Source organism: Culex quinquefasciatus, chromosome 2 (genome assembly GCF_015732765.1).
Source record: "Culex quinquefasciatus strain JHB chromosome 2, VPISU_Cqui_1.0_pri_paternal, whole genome shotgun sequence".
Taxonomy (NCBI): domain Eukaryota; kingdom Metazoa; phylum Arthropoda; class Insecta; order Diptera; family Culicidae; genus Culex; species Culex quinquefasciatus.
The window spans coordinates 155,005,828-155,011,233 of record NC_051862.1 but is presented as its reverse complement, the minus strand read 5'-3'; positions in this window follow the sequence as shown (position 1 = coordinate 155,011,233).

Here is a 5,406-nt window from a genome sequence, read left to right as displayed (position 1 = left end):
CGACGTTTTCCTCTGCGGAGGCAGTCCGCGTTGAATCGGTTCAAATTGGGTGGTGCTGAACGACCACAGCCGTGCGTGAAAACTGACTGGCTGTGACACGGTTCGAGAGGGAAAAGTTGGGTAAGATTTTCCCAAAGACGATTTTCGACGTGGCGTAGAGTTGACATGGTAGAGTTCGGAGCCGATTGATTCAAGATGTGAGAAATAATATAGTTTTTGCCTTCCTCACTTTACTGAGAAAAGGCTATAAAATCACTCGAAAACGAACTTTTTAGTTAGACCTCCTAGACCTACCTTCATTTGTACATATCGACTCAGAATCACCAGCTGAGCAAATGTCTGTGTGTTTGGCTGTATGTAGACATGTGTACCAAATCAATGTCACTGGAATATCTTGTCGAGGCTCAACCGATTTTGGCCGGAATGGTTTTAATCGATCCGTCTTAACGTCCCCTAAGTTGCTATTTAAATTCATGCAGTTTTCTCATGTATTTAAAAAGTTATGTTAAAAAAACTGTTTCATATTAAATTAAAATTATGGTAAAAAGGGTGATTTTTTCATGAAACCCTCACATGTAACATATTTTTAGAAAGCATATGAGAAGACCTTTCTTGTGGATTAAGAATTTTCAAGATCTAACTTACCTATCTAAAATTACAAGCAGTTTAAAAAATGGTCTGAATTTACATAACCTCAAATTGTCGGGTCTGGTCGCCACGAAAAAAGCCTTGTAGAGGGATGCCATTTTCCTGAAAGGCGGTGTCTGTATAATCTTGACAAAAAGTCTGTAGGAAGTCTGTTTTTTTTTTACTCGTCACTTATTTTTATTAGGACCTCTTAGGTGCTGCGATCACGTTAGGGGAGATCCATAAACCATGTTGAAACTTTAGGGGATTGTAATCACTCTATAAATGAGAGGAAGGCACCAACCACCTAAAGGTGGATTAAGTTACGTTTTGCCTTCCTCACTGAGGTAAGGCTATACTCCTGCTCTAAAAATGATTTTTTTTATTAAAAGCTCAAAGACCCACCTTCATGTATACATATCGACTCAGAATCGAAAACTGAACAAATGTCTGTGTGTGTGTATGTGTGTATTAGGGTGGGTACGTTTTTCAAAAAGTTCACGGATCAAGTTTTAGTATGGTTCCCCTTGTAGGGCATGCCCATAGAAACTTTCATGCCAAATATCAGCTCATTTGGTTGTAAACTGGCTGCGCGCATCAGGGTTAAAGTTTACATGGGAATTACTATGGGAAATTGGAACTTTTTGTTCAAACGCTCCTACAGGTCTGGGAAAATCACGCGCCAACTTCTGGTATGGTCAGGCCTATGAGGAATGGTCTGGAGAAAACTTTTCCCGAAGAGAGCATATGGATTCGTTGTCCCTAGACCTGGCGCATCGGCAAACAATCCGATGTCTCCGGAATCAACGGTTTTCCCTCAAAAATCATCAAATTTTCCTTAGCATGCTATGAAAGTTTGATGAACATCGCGACGCCATACGTCAGACAGCTACCACGTGGTAGAAATATTTGCAAAAAAAAATACAAATTTGCTATGCAAAGATTCTGAATTCGACTAAATGATATCAGGATCGCTCGAAATGATCATTTTCTAGTTAAAGAAGGTTTGCAATTGAATATTCCAGCCGTTTCTCACCCACGTGGTAGCTGATTTCAGCACGACACCGTGCATATCAATCCACCCTGGTCCCCAGACCTGTAGGAACGATTGAACGAAAAGCACAAAAATCCCATAGTAATTTACATGTAAACTTTAAACCGCTGGGGACAGGCCAATTCTCAACCAAATGGGCTAATATTTGGCATGAGAGTCCCTATGGGTATCCTTTACAAGGGGAACCTCGGTTTGCCGTAATCGTTTGGCTGAAACACCCTAATATATATCTATCTATATTTGTATAAAAAATTGATTGTATGGGAAAAGCTAACTACGTAAAATCAAATTTTGATCACAGGAGGCTGAAAAAGCAAAAGAGCTAAAAACGTCAACAAACGAAGAAATGACAGAAGGAAGGTTGTCGGGTAAGGCTTGTAAAATATAAATTTAATCGAAAGTTTTGTTATATCAAATACAAATATCAAATAATAATATTTTAAAAGCATTGACGAAATTGCTATTAAAAATATCATGTTCTGAGAAGGGATTTTCTAATCAGTAACTTTTTTTTTCTCTAAAAAGAAAAAAAAATCAAATGGGTTTAATTTTTGTATGATAATTGGATGAGTTATAACTAGAGTAAGTAAAGTTTTCACGATTTCGCGGATAGCGTTAAATTTGTGAATTTTGAAAATTTCCCGCAAATCCCGTGAAATTTAAAATAATTTAAAATTTCATGCTAAAAAATATCAACATTCAAAAAAAATTCACCCACAGAGCATTTTTATGAGAATCACATTAAATTATTAACTGAACAGGAAAACATACATTGAAACAAAATTGTAACTCAGTAAAAAATAATAATTTTGTGAATACGTAAATGAATTAAAAAATGAGTCATAAAAATATTAAAAAAAAGAAAATACCTGCGGAATCTTCAAATTTTTACAAAAAGCAAAGGGTAGCATACAAATGTTATTCTTCAGCAAAATGCAATTTGAATTTATTTGAATTTGGCTTTTTGTTTGTTAAGTTATTTGTACATTTTCAATCTCTATATATCACAGTGTAACAAAATTGACCAACATTTTATTTGAAGGTAGAATTACAAAAGAAATAAGAAAATTCAAACTATAATTATAAGAAATAAAGATATAATTGCTTCATTATATTGGATTTGATCTTAGAATTCCAGGATTTTATTTTTTGAGTCTTATGAAATTTTCACGAAATTTGAACATTCAGTTTTATGGCCCTATTGAAAATTTGAAAGTTTTAACTTTTATTTTAAATTTTTCAATGGTGCTCAAATATACTTTTTATCATTTTTCCTACAGTTTAACAAAAATTAATTTGAAATTGAACAAATTATTACAAATTCATTCATGAGTTAGATAATAATTAAAAAAAAAACAAATATGCTTTGGATTACCGATTTATTCCGACTTTTTGACAAAAAAACACACATTCCCGACATTTTGCCGATTTCCCGATCTACACTATTTTAAATTTCATGGATTCATCAATGGACATGTTTTTATAAGGAAATTTTTGTTGAGAAAATTTTGATTTCGGTTATAACGACTTTTTCAACAATATTCCGTCATATTCAAAAATATTATTCTGGATAAGTTTATGATTTTTATTAATGTCTGTCCAATCAATCCGTGATTTCTCAACACTATTATTACAGGCTGTTGCAAAAAAAAATGGTTTAACTTTATCTTGTTTGAATAACTCTACTTTAACTCTACTCTAAAAAATAACCCTGCAATGTTAGAAAAAACACAAAATTTTAAAATGAAAATTTTTGTTCTTAATGAACAAACTACCTTCTGGGTTTATGTAGATTTGAAAAGTACATAAAATTTCCCATAAAATGACATGTTCCAAATTTTGTTTACAGTTGAGTAACGAAAAATGGCAGATTTTTTAAAACTTTTTTAGTGTTTTTTTTTCGATGAAAATTACGTTTTTTTCGGAATTTTGAGACTTTTCAGGCTGCAAATTATCGAAAAACATGTATTTTTTCGCATGATCAAAACTTTAAGGGGTCGTACCGCCCCTCCGTCACGAGGTTTAAAAAACGGACCTCGGATTCGTGATCAGGGACAAATGTTACCCCTTAGGACAAAGTTTCACGTAAATAGAAGAGGGGTCGGGACAACTGCTGTGTAAGTTATCGGAAAATGACCCATATCACAAAACGAAATACTAGGAAGATAAAACAATCATTATATATCAAAATAAAAATTATGGGCAGTGAAATTTACACTTGATAACTGAAAAGAACTTTAAAGAACCACTCTACCGATAAACGACCATGCGGCTCCGTGCTCTGTCGAAGAAAATCCGAAAGTTTTCTGTTGAAAGCACAACTACACCCATACCCGGGAGTCTGCGATCAGCAGAGAAGCGAGTCAGACGTGCGTCCCTCACAAACCAAAAAAGTGCAAAAAATGCCTCACGGCAAGAAAAAGAGGCGGTCCTCACCAGCAGGATCGGCAGATTTGAAGAAGCTAAAGAATGCTGAAGCGCTACCTGAAAAGACAGGCAGTTTGAGCAAGGACGCTCAAAATTCGTCTGGAAACCAGTTCGCTACCCTCCCTGTGGACGTGAGCGAGGAGGAAGAATTTGAACGACGGGAAAAGTTGCCACCCATTTTTGTGAAAACATCGTCATCGGTTTCGGTGCGAAAGTGGCTGACCGGGTTTATCAAATCTGGTGCTTTACGAGCTTCCATTCGCTTGTGTGCTGATGGACTCAAAATTCTGCTACCTACCAGAAAGGATTACAACTACGTTCGGGATTTCCTGAACAACACAAAGATTGAATACTACAGCCATGACGATCCAGGTAAACGGCCCATGAAACAGGTCCTCCGAGGCCTGTACGACATGGATGTGAGTGTGCTGAAAGAAGAGCTCAAAACTCTTAAGTTGAACGTGATCGAAGTCTTCAAGATGACGAGACACAACAAGAACATCAAGTATCGTGATCAACTGTACCTGGTTCATCTCGAGAAAGGATCGACAACGCCGTCTGAGCTGAAAGCAGTTCGGGCAATTTTCAACATCATCGTGACTTGGGAACGTTATCGTCCAGTGCACCGTGACGTGACACAGTGTTCGAACTGTTTGCAGTTTGGGCATGGTGGAAGGAACTGTTTCATCAAGAGTCGTTGTGCAACCTGCGGAGGTGAGCACAAAACTCAAGCTTGCAACACAATCAACGAGAACATCGAAGCCAAATGCTTCAATTGCGGCGGCGACCATTCTACCAAGAATCGAAGCTGCCCAAAACGAGCTGAGTTTGTGAAAATTCGGCAGCAAGCGACGACGAGGCACCAACCAAATCGTCGCAAAACACCACCAACTTTCACGGACGTGGATTTTCCTGCTTTGGCGTCACCAGGAGCAGGATCTGTTCGAGTGGTTCCAAATCTGCAGCCATTGCCGTTGAATCAGCGGCAAAAAGTTGCAGAGAATTCAACACCTCCTGGTTTCAGTCAGCAACCGAAGGAAAACCAACCAGCATCAACGGATGAAGGCAGTAGTGACCTGTTTTCACCACAAGAACTTCTGAACATTTTCATCGAGATGACAACAACTCTGCGTGGTTGCAAAACTCGTGCGGAACAAGTGAGAACGCTTGGAGGATTTATCTTAAAATACAGTTCGTAGTTAACTCGTTCTAGTGATTTTGAATATTTCAATGAATTTACTTTTTTAGTTTTAAGTTAGGATTAGTTGTTAAAGTAATTTTTTTTTTCTTTTTTACCC